At 37.9% G+C, this 16,582-nt stretch overlaps 2 long non-coding RNA genes across 2 annotated transcripts; both read left to right on the plus strand.

The window, feature by feature from the left end:
- The first annotated feature begins 426 nt into the window (after window positions 1-426).
- LOC115418582 (uncharacterized) lies at window positions 427-8,419 on the plus strand. Its single transcript, XR_003935332.1, has 3 exons — window positions 427-525; window positions 1,036-1,126; window positions 7,896-8,419. It is a non-coding gene; the product is annotated as an uncharacterized LOC115418582 (long non-coding RNA).
- A 1,263-nt stretch (window positions 8,420-9,682) lies between these two features.
- Window positions 9,683-14,400, plus strand: LOC115418583 (uncharacterized). Its single transcript, XR_003935333.1, has 3 exons — window positions 9,683-10,270; window positions 10,374-10,430; window positions 13,797-14,400. It is a non-coding gene; the product is annotated as an uncharacterized LOC115418583 (long non-coding RNA).
- The last annotated feature ends 2,182 nt before the right edge of the window (window positions 14,401-16,582 follow it).

The following is a 16,582-nucleotide window of genomic DNA, read 5'->3' on the forward strand; positions in this document are numbered from 1 at the left end:
TACCAGATTCCAGGTCCTTTTTCATAATGGAAACAAAAAGGCCGAGTTGAGTCGAGCCGATACCACGTAGTGGACACACAGTGTAACCCAGGTCTCCTTACCCATTTTGAAATAATTTATTATACAATTTCCAAAATGCTACTGCAAATATTGTCACTGTGATTGTGTTTGTCTATTTAATTTTTTGTGTGTGCCTGCACTACCTGTGTGGCTGGAAACTGTCACGGTATCGCGAGATTAGAGCGCCAATCAGAGCAGGACTGAGGCAGAAAACGGAAGTAGAGCCGACAGGTGGAGGAAGTAAGAGAGAGAGAGAGAGAAGACGGTAGAGTGAGCGGTGGAGTGGACGGAAAACATGGAGTCACAGAGCTGCTAAATACTCACCTGTTTAACCACTGATCTGAGCTACATTTATATTCTTGGACAGTTCAATGTATAGATGTGTTTTTCAGCTACAGTTATAGAGGTCCACTGAAGACAAGTGAAAGGGAAAAGAAAGGAGAAGTGAACCCAACTCCTGAACTGGTCAGTTGTATTGCTGTTGCCGTTAGCTTGTTGCTATTGTCCTTTGGATTTCACAGTGCACTGCTCTGATCGCCACTGCTATATGTGTCTGTAGAATGCATGGACTTGGTGTATTTAACTGCGCTGTGCTCGCTGGTTAGTGGTTGCTACTTAGTGGACGCTAATTGGCAGTCACTAGTTAGCGTTAGCGGACGCTAGTTAGCGCTTGGCGTTAGCACTAGCTTCATAGCTGCAAACATTGGCATGCTAAGCCGGAAGTGCTATCCGCTAAACCGGAAGTACTACCTGTAATCGATAAAACTGTTTAATGTTTACTATGGATAAAAGTGACCATGCTTTGGGAATATTAATTAAGTTGTGTATATTTAAAGTTAAATTATGCACTTTTGATAACTTTGGATAATGAATTTGATGTCGAAACTTGCTACTTGTGATTTATTTGAATGTGTTTGGTCTGATAAACCTTAACAAAGAGTGAATGTCATTAAAGTGTGTACTTGTGTTGTTCAGGTCAGGTTTTTTCCTGTGATTGGAAACCCTGATGGAGAGCTAGGAAAAAGAAGAACTAGGATCTGCTGAACTGAACTGATCTACCAGCATAGTAGGCGCACACACACACACACACACACACACACACACACACACACACACTGCCCAGCCCAATTCCCTTATTTAATTTTGGACTCTTGACTTTTTTGGACTCATGACTACAACAGACTATTTTTTTTCTGGGTTTTTTGAACTTCTGACTTTGGTTTTTTCCTTGTTCCTTGATTGAATTGGAATTGATGTAAACCTGTGTGAAAGTTATGTCATATGGAAAAACAGAAAAAAGGTCCATCAGATTGAAACTCTTTAAGGTGCACCCAAATTAAGAATTCTAAACAGTTGTTTTTTCTGAACAAGAGAACATGATAATTTAACTGGTTGATCAAACCTTTGTTTTGTATATATTGTAAATATTTCTTTTGTCAGTCCATGGTACCACTTTTACTTGCAACTCTTGTCCCCTGGTTTCACTGCATTCTGTGCATCAGTTTAATCATTCCCCACGCTAGCCGATCCTGGAAATCTTCTGAATTCTCTTAACATTCATTGCAAACTAGCCTGTAGCAATACTAATCATAAAATCCTAATTATATAGCACTTGCTACAACAGCATTTGTTTTCATGTACATGTACAGGTTTTTGTCTGTTTGTTTTCTTATAATCTGTTTCATTTATAAGTAGGATTACTTTATTTAGTTGCATATTTGCAATAAATGAAACTAAACTAAATATTTATTTTTGCACAACTATAGACTAATATGCACACATATCTGTCTTGTGCACATGAATATTTGGACACCAAACCAACCCCATAGTACAAACTAACCCCATACTGTAGACCTACTATGGAGCTATAAGAAAAAAAGTGAACAGCCCAAAAAATTATCCTCTATAAGAAAAGCTGTTCTCTTTTTTTTTCTTTTTTTTTTTTTCCTTATATTGGATAATTTTTTGGGCTGTTCTCTTTTTTTTTCTTATAGAGGATAATTTTTTGGGCTGTTCTCTCTTTTTTTTTTTTTCTTATAGTGGCTAATTTTTTGGGCTGTTCTCTTTTTTTTTTCTTATAGTGGCTAATTTTTGGGGCTGTTCTCTTTTTTTTTCTTATAGTGGCTAATTTTTTGGGCTGTTCTCTTTTTTTCTTATTGTGGATAATTATTTGGGCTGTTGCACCTCTGGGCCACCGTACCTTCCTACTTGGAAATTAACTGGTACAGTAACTAACATTATTTAATGAGCTTTGTTGTCGAGGAATGTTCATGATTGTATGTGATCAATGTTTGACCTTGATGATCGATAAAAGTAGTTAAAAAAAATAAATAAATAATTTCTCAAACACTAAATCATGTTTTCAGTCTGTAAACAGAATCAAATGACTCGGTTATAATGAAAGCTGTTGATGCACTTTTGTAAAAATCCCACTTATCTGAATTTTCCCTCCTGTTTCATGACAGAATCGTTCTTTTTTCATCCTAAACTTTGTGTAAAAACATCAGCGTTACTTCCTCTAATCTGAGGACTTCACTCCACATGCTCCTCAGTTACATTCTGCCAAAACTAATTCATTTTCCAACATTTTATCACTGACTTCAGAACCAGATGACTCCCATCAGTCAGTTTTAATCTAAAATAATATATTAAAACACCACAGTGACACAACACCACAGGTCTTTTTAGTTTAGGAAATCTGATATGTTTAAGAGCTGTGGGAAAACACTCAATGACGGCAAGAATAAGTGGTGAGAATACTCTAAAAATAGCCCTCATCTAAATGGATACTGATGTGTTTGTTGGATTTTATGAGGCGGTTAAACCAAACAAAAGAGCCTCTTTGGATCTGTGGAAGTGTGTTGGGATTCTCAGTTTTCCAGATGTCTTTGAACTACTCACCTCCATCTCAACCTGTTTCTGACGTTGAAGTAAATATTAGAATCATGCAGTGGAATTCTGCATCTTTTAACTTTGTGTTTTATTGTTCATTTATGCTTTTTTTAACAGCTAAAATTTATAAATTTTTATAGTTTAGTTTTTGTAGCAGGTCTTAATCAAAAGCTTTAGTTAAATGAATAAAACATGCATCTGTGAGTTCATCATTATGAGTCTGAGCCTCAAAAATAACAGAAAAACAATGATTCATTTAGTTTTTTACAGAGTATTTGTGTCTAACCAATGCTTCTATCAAAGAGAGGGAAATATACTGTATTTAAGGTAAATTTAAAACTCTACTGAACAGGTGAAACGTGGTGATGGATGTAGATTAAACTGACTGAATCGAGTTCTGCTTTAAGATGTTTTCAACTCATAAAGACCCAAACATCCATTGTTGACCAAAATCATTAACTAAGTCAAAAATTTACCAAAATATAGTAAAAAAAAAAAAAAATAAAAATAAAAACATAATAATAATAATAATAACATAAGCAACAAAAATGATCAAAAGTGGCCAAAACTATTAATAAAATGAACAAAAATGTGTAATAAATCAACAAAATGATAAATAACATGAGCATAATAAGCCACAAACTGAAGTCATTTGAATAAACAAATAAAAAGGGGGCTACAAAATAAACAAAAACAGGTAAAATAATAGATGAAATCAACAAAATGAACAAAAGTGAATAACACAATTTACAAAATAATAAATAACATCAATAAAATGAACTAAAACAAACAGAATAATAAATGAAATAAACAAAATGAATGAAAGCAAATAAGAAAATACACAAAATAATAAATAACAAGTAGGAAAATGAACAAAAACAGCCAAAATAAGTAAAAAAATGAACAAAATTAATAAAAAACAGGAAGTGAATGACACAGACGTCCAGATCGTCCTCTAACCTTCGTCCTCTGACCTTCGTCCTCCTCCTCCTCCTCTGTCTTTAACAGCTGACGTCGTTTCCTCTCTCCAGGAGCGTCTGACCTGCTCAGAGGTCACAGAGGAGGAAGTGAACCCTGACCTTTGACCTCTGAGTGTCTGTGCTGTCCCATGCTCACACCTGCTGAAACCAGTCAACACATTTGAACCCTTCATTGAAATAATAATAATCCAGTTCATATTAAACCAATGGAAACAGTTGGAGCTGCTGTTGTTAAAGGGCCCATATTTATCTAAACCCACTGTTCTTAGTCTGAGCCAAGGTCCTAATAGTTTTGGATTTTTCATTTTAGTTTAGTTTTATTTAGTTTTGACTTTTTTTTTTTTTTTTACCTCAAATTCAGTTAGTTTTAATTCATTTTTAGAGCAGGTTTGCTAGTTTTTATTAGTTTTTGTTATTTTCTAAATGCTTAGTTTTAGTATTAATTACCTCCACCAGGAGGTATTGTGATCGCTTTGCTTTGTGTGCGTGCATGTTTGTTTGTTTGTTCGCAAGATGACTCAAAAAGTTATGGACGGATTTTCAGGAAATGTTGATACTGGCACAAGGAAGAAATGATTAAGTTTTGGTGGGGGTGGGGGGTCGGGGGGGAGCCCATGTCCCTCCTCTCTTCCCATAAAAGGACATACAGACACAGTTTCAGTAACAGTTTCAGATAAAAACTCTGATGACAGTAAAAACTAAACCAAAGGTGGGGGCGGAGCTTCCAGGTACCAGGTTTATCCAGCGTCTGAAACGGAGCCAACAGGAAAACACACTGAACCACTGACCTGCATTTGGACCTGGAACTACTGGGAAATCAGCTGATCCCACTGGTTTGACTGGTTTGACTGGACTGATGCGTCTGTGTTTAATGAAAACGCCGCTCATTGGTCGTTCAGTTTTCAGATGACGTTGCACAGAAAGGTTGAGGTTAGCATTTTTAGCTACGTCAGCTACACCCTGCATCCATTAGTGCATCGTTTCTCAACCTTTTTTGGAACAAACGCCCCCTAACATCATCAAGAGCCTTCTAGATTTTTTATTAGTAAGTTTTTTTTAATTATTATTTTTATCACTGACTAGAAATTCCAGGCGACCCCATTTGAATTCCAGATGACCTCACGTGGGTCCCGACCCCAAGGTTGAAAAACACTGGAATATACAATGTGGACCAAGGTTCTAATAGTTTTGGATTTTTTATTATAGTTTAGTTTTATTTAGTTTAGACTTTTTTTCTCTAATTCAGTTCATTTTAATTCATTTTTAGAGCAGGTTTGCTAGTTTTTATTAGTTTTAGTTTGTTTTTCTAAATGCTTAATTTTAGCTTAGTTTTAGTTTAGTCGTCGACAGGACTCTGCTGCTTTAGTCTCCATGTTTCCAGGTAGAGTGGGGACCAGAAGACGACTGGAAACCACAAGTGAAAACAAGTGACGGACCATCAAGTGTCGTATGGTGCCGCTAGCTAAAATTCTTTTGGGGAAATAAATCAATTTTATATCAATCCGACATTGACAAAGACAAAAACGAAGGGAATTTTATCCATCATTTTTATCCGTTTTAGTTAGTTTTGTAAACACACAATAAAGTTTCAGTTATGTTTTTTTTCTTTTTATTATGGTTTTTATTTATTTCAGTTAACGAAAATGTTTTTACAATTCTAGTTTTCGTCATTTCGTTAGTTTTCGTTAATGATAATAACCTTGGCCTGTGGTTCATGTATTTGGACCCTAATAGTTCAGACAGTTTGAATTTGAACCCTCCAGCTGCTGCTAAACTATCTTTAGATTCATCAGATGGACGTGTGGAGTTGAATGAATGAAGAATTCAGACCCAAGCAGAGCATTTACAGTTTATGGAGACCGCAGGGAAATGTGGGAAAATAAGGTCATTGGCTCTTTAAGGGTTAAAGGTGGATGTTTGGGTCAGAGGTGATTTCTCATAGACAGCTTCCCCTAAAATTACAAAAATTAAATGGTTACCTAGAAAAGCACTCGGAGAGCGCAGACCTCCGCCAAGGCAGATCAGTGGGCCCCCGTGGCCCCCCCACCCCCGATCACCACCAAAATGTACTCATTTGGTCCTTGTGCCAGTGTCAACATTTCCAGAAATTTTCATCCAAATCTGTCCATAACTTTTTGAGTTATCTTGAACACAGACAAACAGACAAACAAACCAACGCAGACAAAAACAGAACCTCCTTGGCAGAGGCAGATCTGTTCAGTTGTTTTCATTTCATTGACTCCAAATGTGTTGGAACACGTTCATCGCACAGACGAGTTCGTTCAGAATCAGCTTTATCACAAATCAACAGACTCCATGTTGTTCACTTCTCCTCCATTCCCGTGTCGCTGTTTTCTCATTCCATCTCTGCTCAGTGCATTTGTCCGTAGACGCTCAGCATCCATGCACTTCAATGGGACTGAGTGGAACTGCTGTAAACTGACTCTAAACTGGACACTAATTGGATAAATGACATCATGTTGTCTCGCCCCCGAACACTCGGCGTCTCTGGGGGTGAATGGAGCTGTGGGCGGAGCTTGGCTGGGCTGGACGCAGAGCTTCCACGTGCTGATTGGAGGATTGGTCCAAAGGCTGAATCCTGTTTGATTGACAGCTGTTTTCAGATCTGCTCCTTCACTGACACAGTTCAGTTTAATACGTCACACATTCTGCTGTGAAATCACAGAAACCACTACCAAATTACTGGTTCATTTCTTGCACTGTAAATAAAACACACTCATTGGACTTCCCTGTTTCAATTTAACATAATTTCAGTGTTTTCTTGTTTCAGTTCCATAATTTAATCATTTCTTGTTTGAATTTAATATCGTTTTGTAGATAGTTAAATCAGTCATACCGCTGGCTAGGTTGGAGTGAAAGGAGCTTCTCTAGTTTAAAAAGGCTGAAGTCTTCCACCCACAACACACTGGGCCAAGGCCGTCTGAGCAGCCCAGCTCTGCTGGACATTCAGAGGACACTGGTCCAGTCCCTGGAAAAGACGCCTACTGGTACGATAAGGTCACTGAGCATTTTCTGAAAAAGGAACGGAGGGACGAATGTATGTTTAAATAACTTGACAATTTTTTTGATGTAAGCCGGCAACGAGCTTCCCCTGTCTGAAAGACCAGCAGCTGCCACTTTGGGTCTTTAAGGGTTAAAGGTGGACGTTTGGGTCTTGAAGGGTTAAAGGTGGACGTTTGGGTCTTGAAGGGTTAAAGGTGGACGTTTGGGTCTTGAAGGGTTAAAGGTGGACGTTTGGGTCTTGAAGGGTTAAAGGTGGACGTTTGGGTCTTTATGGGTTAAAGGTGGACGTTTGGGTCTTTAGGGGTTAAAGGTGGACATTTGGGTCTGTAAGGGTTAAAGGTGGACGTTTGGGTCTTTATGGGTTAAAGGTGGACGTTTGGGTCTTTAAGGGTTAAAGGTGGACGTTTGGGTCTTTAAGGGTTAAAGGTGGACGTTTGGGTCTTTAAGGGTTAAAGGTGGACGTTTGGGTCTTGAAGGGTTAAAGGTGGACGTTTGGGTCTTTATGGGTTAAAGGTGGACATTTGGGTCTTTATGGGTTAAAGGTGGACGTTTGGGTCTTTATGGGTTAAAGGTGGACGTTTGGGTCTTTATGGGTTAAAGGTGGACATTTGGGTCTTTAAGGGTGAATGTTTGGGTCTTTAAGGGTTAACTACGTTTATAATTCCATCTTTATTTTTGTTGTGCTGGAAAATAACGACACACATTCCAGTAATTTCCAGATTTTGTGACGTTTATTTGTCAAATGCACAAGAGTTGTAGTAAAATGTGGATTTTCCGTCACCTCCACCTGTGCAGAACTAAACAGAACCAGTACCGTTAACCAGTACCAGAACCAGTTGGTTTAGGCTGAACAGACCCAGGTGTGTTTCAGTGTCTGTGGTTCCTGTGTTCCAGGGGTCGTCTGTTTCTGTTTCCTGTAAACTCTTCTGTGTTTTTCAGGACAAACTGAGGACGCTGACCTCTGTGGTTCAGCCGCTGCCTCGTCTCCATCCACATTAGTGGCGGGCTGCCGGGGGCAGAGGTGCATTGTGGGAGGTTGGTGTTTCCCAGAAGCCCCAGTTTGGGTCAGAGGACGCAGAACCTGGACGTCAGTGGATAATTACAGCAGCTCTGATGCTCAAAACAGACGCAGGAGAAGAAAAAAAAAACAGCTGCAGGGAAACGACCACCGATGCCCGGGTTTGATCCGCCCACAGGGGGCGGAGCCTCCACCAGGGAGGGCGGTGATGTCACGGTGAAGCGGACTGAGGACGACGTCTACGGAAACAGACGATAGAATGAAATGAAACACCAGAGGACATTTATGTACAGACGGAAAAGTGGAAACAGATGATTGATGAAAAACCTGAAACATCCACTGAATTAAAACGACAAACATCAGAGAAACCGACGCCGACCACAGCGCGTCATCTGACCAATGACGGAGTGATGTCACAAGGACTGTCATAGTTTTTTTTTTTTTAAATTTCATAAAATTGAACCATAAATGCCAAATACTCAAAAACTGTCATATTTTAACTCTTTAAATGCCATGTTTGGAAACAGACTATTTTTTGATGCAAAAAACACACAAAAAGTTTTTTTTTGTCAACACTTTACATAAAAAATTTGACTAGTTTTTGTGTTTTTTTTTTTATCCTGGCATACACTACTGGTCAAAAGTTTTAGAACACCCCAATTTTTCCAGTTTTGTATTGAAATTCCAGCAGTTCCAGTCCAATGAACAGCTGTAAATGGTACAAAGGTGAACTGCCAGAAGTAAAAAAAAAAAAAAAAAAAAAAAGGTAAGGTTAAACAAAAGTGAAAAATAATCTACCTTTCAGAATTATACAAAAAGACAAACAAGAAATGGGTTAACAACTTAAAGCAGTTCTGCAGCAATGGAGGTTGATCAAGCCTGGAAAGTTGGTGCTACCAGTTCCTCCAGGTGTCCCAACATTTGTGAATTCCTTCCACCCCCTGTGTCTGCAGAACAGGAGTGTGGAACACACTGTGGTACCGTACTGATGGAGCATTATTGGAACAGTATTGGACTGCAGAAAGTAGTGTGTTACTGTAAAAATGGAAAAGAGGAAAAGGCAATTAACAATAGAAGAGAGGGGGGGGGGGGGGCTGGGGGTGTCAGAGTTTGACACCTGACCAGCTGAGATTCACACAAACAGCTGAAGATGAACAAACACAGTTTAACAACGTTGAGTTTGAACCTTAAAGACCCAAAAGACCACCTACCGATCTGAACTGGTTCATACCTGCTGATCCACCAATCCTGTTAACACGTGTGAATAACTGGAGTCAAATACAGTTCTTCATCTTTTCATGGTCATAAGATATGACCATATTTGGACGTTCAGAGGCTCCGTAGTTTCTGTGGAAACACCATCATCTTCTACAGCATTGATTCACTGGTAAAACCCATGGAGTTGGATCAATGACAGTGGATGGACACAGTGGGGTTATATTGAATAAAATGAACAAAAATTAATAATAAAAGCACAACAACAACAAACAGAATAATAAATAACATGAAAAACAAGCAAAAAAAAGGCAAATTACGTTAAAAAAAAAAAAAGATAAAATGAGCAACAAAATGAACAAAAACAAAGTAATGCAACAAAAGAAACAAAAATGAAGTCAACAGAAAAATATGTAACATGAACAAAAAGGCCACAAACAAAAGAAAATTGGGGAGAAAAAGACAACAAATTGAACAAAAACAGAAAAATAAATAAATTGAATTTAATCTGAGTTTTGATGAACATCTACATGATCAGTGACTTAAATATATGGAAAATACATGATTTACTCTGAAAAAGGCAAAATATTAAGAATAATATAACTGAGGTGAGAAATCATTTAGGGAATGAATATCCATCCACCATTATCTTCTGCTTTATCATGAATGAATGAATATTTTCTCATTAAATATTCATCTGTTAATAAAAATCATGTTACTGATAAAACTGACAAATTAAAAACTAACTTGTAATGGAATGTTTTTACATTCCTTGGTGTTTTTACTGAATTAAAGGTTGTGCTTTTGGTTGCAGAGCTGCGTGGACCTCTGCAGAGTAGTGATGCATTCTGGGAAACAGCTGATAATGAGGCGTTCAGGCACATGCAGGAACGACAGCTGCTCATGTGCTTCTTCAGTTAAATAAAACGTGTCTTCAAACGCGTCGTCTGAAGAAACGCTGTCGTATTTCAGCTGTGGAATGTAGATCTGCCAGCGCCCCCTAGAGGAGCACAACACCTGCACTGAAAGGGTTAAAAATACACCCAATAATAACAAAGAAGAACAAGAAGAACGACACCAGGTTCTACAAGAAACAAACTAAACTAAAGATAAAGTATCTATTCTATTCTATTTTCATTGAAGAACATGTATGTTTTTACTGTTGTCCTTTATGTCCTCCTCAGATGGACCAGCCTCTGTACAGAGGAGGATCACAACCACTGGAAAAATAAAAAATGAAGGTCCAGTATATATTTTTTTTATTGTTATTCTGAGAAAAAAGTCAGAATTCTAACTTTAAACTCGGAATTCTGAGATTAAAGTCAAATTTTTTGCTTGAATTAAGCAAAAAAAAAATCTTGAATTAACCAAAAAATTCTGCCCATGGAACAAGTGAAAATGACCTTGGTCAGATCAGTGTAAATCAGATTTTCCAGATCTATTGTCTCTACATCAGTTCTTCTATCTCACTGAACAGTTCCTCTTTAGGTGATTCTGTCTGATTTTAAGTGTGATCAGATATTTGGAACAGAAATGAGACAAATACACTTTGGTCAGATTCAAGGTTCTAATAGTTTTGAATTTTTCGTTACAGTTTTGTTTTATTTAGTTTTGACTTTTTTTCTCTAATTCAGTTCATTTTAATTTGTTTCTAGAGCAGGTTTGCTAGCTTATATTAGTTTTCATTTTTCTCTAAATGCTTAGTTTTAGTTTAGTTTTAGTATTAATTTTAGTTTAGTCGTCTCTTTTCTCTTCTTCTCTGTGGTCGTATTCAAATCAATCCCAGACAGGACTCTGCTGCTTTAGTCTCCATGTTTCCAGGTAGAGTGGGGACCAGAAGACGACTGGAAACCACAAGTGAACACAAGTGATGGAGCAAAAAGTGTCGTATGGTGCTGCTAGCTAAAATTGCTAGAGCAAAATAAATCGCTTTTGTATCAATCTGACATTGACAAAGATGAAAACGAAGGGAATTTTATCCATAATTTTTATATGTTTTAGTTAGTTTTATAAGCACACAATACAGTTTCAGTTAGTTATTGGGTTTTTTTTCTTTTAATTAAGTTTTTATTTCAGCTAACGAAAACGTTTTTACAATTCTAGTTTTCGTTATTTTGTTAGTTTTTGTTAATGATAATAATCTTGGTCAGATTTAGATGTTTTAGTCCTTGACTATATATATATATATATATATATATATATATATATATATATATATATATATATATATATATATATATATATATATATATATATATACATATATATATATATATATATATATATATATATACATATATATATATACACAGGGTGGGGAAGCAAAATGTACAATATTTTGAGGCAGGGATTGAAAGACAGTGTATGACCAATTAGTTTATTGAAAGTCATGAGAATTTATTTGCCACAAGAAAATGTCCATAATAGAAAATGTTTTTATTCTATGTGTCCTCCTTCTTTCTCAATAACTGCCTTCACACGCTTCCTGAAACTTGTGCAAGTGTTCCTCAAATATTGGGGTGACAACTTCTCCCATTCTTCTTTAATAGTATCTTCCAGACTTTCTGGTAATAGTTTTGCTCATAGTCATTCTCTTCTTTCCATTAGAAACAGTCTTTATGGACACTCCAACTATTTTTGAAATCTCCTTTGGTGTGACGAGTGCATTCAGCAAATCACACACTCTTTGACGTTTGCTTTCCTGATTACTCATATGGGCAAAAGTTTCTGAAAAGGTATGGATAATAGTGTTAGGTATGATTATGACATCAGTATATGTCTGGTTTCAAAACAACTGACGTAGTGTCTGCTGAGAAAAAACAACTAAATGTTCAGTGTACATTTTGCTTCCCCACCCTGTATATATATAAGTGTGTGAAAAGGCATCATGACAAATATTTTACACTATTGTACACAGACAAAAAAAACATTATATACAGATGAATAAACTAAAATAAGGTTGTGCATCCTAGAACAGTTTAGCATCAGTACAGTTGAATTCTGTTCAGACTAAATGTAAAGCAGGTGGAATAAAGTTTCCGTCAGATTGTCACAGTGCTGACGTTTATGAGCGTCTGAAAAAGCCTTAACGGTGGTGTGGATCCAAACACCTGAAGTGTGTGTGAAAGGCTGGGCTGAGGTCAAAGGTCACCGTTAAAGAGGCGTCCAATGAAAACAAGGCCGTGTGACTTTTAACCCCCGTCCATGAGACTGCCCCCCCCGCCCCCCCGTCCTACAGATTCACACCTTCCATTCCCAAACACAGTCACATGTTCAATGCTCTGGGTTTCCTGGTTTCAGAGGCTGCACAGAGGTCACACCGGGTCACACGGGGTCATGTGACCGGCTGTGGTCTGGGGTCACATGACAGAACAGCTGATTTGTCTCAGTGGAGGTTTAATTCAGACGGTGACCTCTGATGATGTGGTAATGATCAGGTTTGAGTTGGTTTTATTGAACACACATGACATCATCCATAAACACATGGATTTATAGTATTTGTGGTATTTATAGTATATATACTATTTACAGTATTTATAGTATTTACAGTATTTATGGTATTTGTAGTATTTACAGTATTTATAGTATTTGTAGTATTTATGAACCAGGGCTGTTTATTTCTTTCAGTCTGGTTCAGGTTCTACATTCAGCCCAGTATGCACTAGAGTGGAGTTTTATTTTTATTTTTACCACTTCTGTTTTTTTAACTTCTCATTTATAATTCATAATCTGTTTGCTTTTGTGTTTTTTTTTTTCTGTTTTTCTGTTTGCCATGCTGCTAAAGTCTGTCTATATAGAAACTAGCATCAGTAACTTTGATTGTATTTATTTCTGTTAATTCTAAGTATGTTCAACCTTGAGGAGCGTGTGAAAAAGTTTCAGTTTCTAAAAGTGATGAAATAAAGTCAGGATGACGGTGCGTTCATCCTGTTTTTGACACTTTTACAGAATCAGCTGAAAATCACATGAGACGTTTCTGACATTTAGCAGAAGTGTACAAACTGGGCTTTTCACTGTGACTCTGGGATTTATCAAATACTGCAGAATGTGCACATGGAACTGAAGAAACTGGAGCAAACGGATTAAATGTTGAAATCTGGAACCGAATGACCAAGCATTTTTACACCTGTTCAGCCGCTGGAAGAAAAGTATGAGCACACAGCAGCCAGGCCTGAGTCTGTGATGTGTTCAAGGGCTCACCGACTCTGCAGTTTGTTTGTTTATTGGTTTGTTTATTTATTTATTTACTTGCACATCACAAACAATAATAAAAAAAAAGAAATTAAATAATGCAAGTACCTCTGGGAGGTATTTCCATTGGCCTTTTTTGGCTTCTATCCTCTCCTGCACAGTGGTGGTACTTGTTTGAATGTTGTTGGGTTTTTTTTCTTTTTTAATTTTTCTCTTGCTGTTTATGATGTGCAAATTAAAAAAAAACAACTTCATTGTTCAGGAGAGTTTAGAGGTCAAAAAGGCTTTTATAAATACCTCCCCAAGCAAATGTACAGAAGTGTATTGCATTCACACAAAAACATAAATTCAGCTGTTTTTCTGAATTAACGAGATAATTATCTCATAATAACACAGCCGCATTTTCATTTTTTCAGAAGACAGTTTCTCTTGGTCCTATCCATAGGCCAACACCAGGGGGGCGGAGCCAACACCAGGGGGCGGAGCTTGGACATGTTTACGCTCTGGGACCCGTTTGACAAAAATACGACGCCGCTGTCATGTGACCAACAGACCAAACCATATGAAACCGAAGCAGACTGACACAGTCTGGTGTCAGTGTGGTGGGAAAGGGAGGCAGCAGGAGGGTGGGAGCGTCCACTCCAACAACAGCCACTCATGAAAGGTGTTAAAATTAACAGCTACAACCAGCAGCACCTGAACGCCTCACAGACTGAGAACCAGGACCTGACACCTCCGAGCAGAGGGAGTGAAGTTCCCACACTGAGACTCCTGCCAGGACCTCCTGCACAGCCCTGACCTCCTACTACTCCTCCTGCTCCTCCTGCTCCTCCTCCTCCTCCAAACAGACTCACACTTTCCCTCCAGGTTTTTATTTGTATTTTCACATTTTCTTCAGCTTTTGGGAGTGTCCTGTTGGAAAACCACCGGACATTTGTCTCTTTGTTTTTCATATTACCTCCACCAAGGAGGTCATGTTTTAGAATAGAATAGAATAGAATAGAATAGAATAGAATAGAATAGAATAGAATAGAATAGAATAGAATAGAGGCGTTCCCAGTCCAGCCCACAGACATAGTCCCTCCAGCGTGTCCTGGGTCTTCCCCGAGGTCTCCTCCCGGTGGGACATGCCCAGAACACCTCCCCAGGGAGGCGTCCAGGAGGATCTGAAACAGATGCCTGATCCACCTCAGCTGGTTCCTCTGGATGTGGAGGAGCAGCAGCTCTACTCCAGCTCCTCCTGGTGACTGAGCTCCTCCCCCTATCCCTAAGGGTGCGCCCAGCCGCCCTGCGGAGGAAACTCATTTGGACCGCTTGTATCCGGGAACAGACAGAATATTGTTAAAACTGCACTTATTTTTCTTTAGACGTTTCAGATTGTTCATATTTGTTCAGGTTATTGACATTTTGTTGTTAAAGGAGATCAGAATTTAATGTTCTTTGCAATAAATTGGTGTTGCCAATATTTATCAGCATAATGTCATATTATTTTTCTCACATTAAACCAAGAAGAAAATTTGGAGTCATTATTTCCAGGTTATTAGGCTGTTACTTTTGAGTTTGATGCCCTCGACTGTTAATATCTTCAGGGTAATTTTTGCATGTTGCACTTTGTAAATTCATCTCAGGGGCCGGACTGGAACCCAGACTGGAACCCTTTGGCCCTGTGGTTTTGGCCCCGGGGCCGCATGTTTGACACCTGTGCTCTAATGTAAAATACGTGAAAAAGTGAACGAGGGTCCGCACTACCTGTGAGCTCCAAAAGTGTATTCACCACCAGTGATGTTTCAGTTTTAGTCTGATGAAGTGGTGGGGAACACATGTTTGGGAGCTCACAGGTTGTGCAGACCTTTTGTCATTTATTCTTCTGCTTTTGTGGGATCCTGCACACCTTCCATTAACTGCAAGTGCGTGTCGATCACCTCTTTTCATCAATATAAAATATGTGCCGTGGCTCAAAAAGGCTGAGAAACACTGACTTAGAGGATGTGGGCGGGGTTTTCTTTGCTCTTCTCCAACTCCGCCCACTTGATCTAAATATGGACATTTGTTACACTGATTATATAACTCTTAGCAGATGCAGATATGGTATTTTAAAAGACATTCTAGCCAATACCTGATAAGATAGATAAGATAACACAAGATAAGATAAAAAAACATAAGATAAAATACGATAAGATAACATAAGATAAGATAAGATGAAATAAGATAAAATAAAATAAAATTTAATAAAATAAGATAAAAAAGGTAAAATAAGATAACATAAAATAAGAAAAGATAAAATAAGATAAGACAAAATAAGATAAGATTTATTTGATAGATGAAGATATGAAGGTGAAAATGAAGACAAGGTTCATTTGTCACATTTATACATTTTTATATGTTACAGTACATACACAGTAAAATGTATTTTTGTATCTGCAGCATGGTAGTAAAAATAACATGTAACATATGTGATTATAAAAAGTAGTAAATAGAATGAATAAAAGTAGTGGGAGTGATAAAAAATAAAGCTGATACTGATACCATTCTATCAAGAGTTAAGGTAAAAATTAAATAAAATAAATAAAAATGACCAGATTGATTATTTTTAATGAACAGACACTTAAATTAAATAAAATGTAACTCCTGTTGATATTTAGAAGAGTTCCACTTTTTCGTGGTTCTCACTCTTTCATTTCTGCTTCTTTTCCTTTCGTGGGTCCAAAAACACTAGAGCCTACATTTCCCATGATGCACCTGGTAAAGGTCTTAACCTGGTGTTTGGGTGTTTTGGTTTGTTATCTCCATCTTCCATCTGTTCCACTCCTCTTTCTTCTTTTCATCTCCTCCGTTTTTTCCTCCTGGATCTGACCCCCCCCCCCATGACCTCCTTCCTCCTCTTTTTTCTTGACGCAGGAGGAATTCTTCTTCCACTTGTGGCGGGAATCAAACTGAAAAAAACAAAAACAAAACACAGCATCCAGTGGATGAAGGGGGGCTGTGACGGTTGGGGAATGAGTTCAGCCAACAGACGTTTGAGGGAAATGGATTCATTTACTGATGAGAGTTTTCCTCTGAACTTCGCTGGAAGAATTCCTGCCCCTCCCAAACTGAAAGTCCAGCGGAAACCCCTCCCTCCTCCCACTGGGGTTTGATCAGCCTTCTAGTGTGAGCACATTATGCACACTTTACACCTCATGTTATGAAAGGTCCGATTATT

The sequence above is a fragment of the Sphaeramia orbicularis genome, chromosome 4, assembly GCF_902148855.1.
Source record: "Sphaeramia orbicularis chromosome 4, fSphaOr1.1, whole genome shotgun sequence".
NCBI lineage: Eukaryota > Metazoa > Chordata > Actinopteri > Kurtiformes > Apogonidae > Sphaeramia > Sphaeramia orbicularis.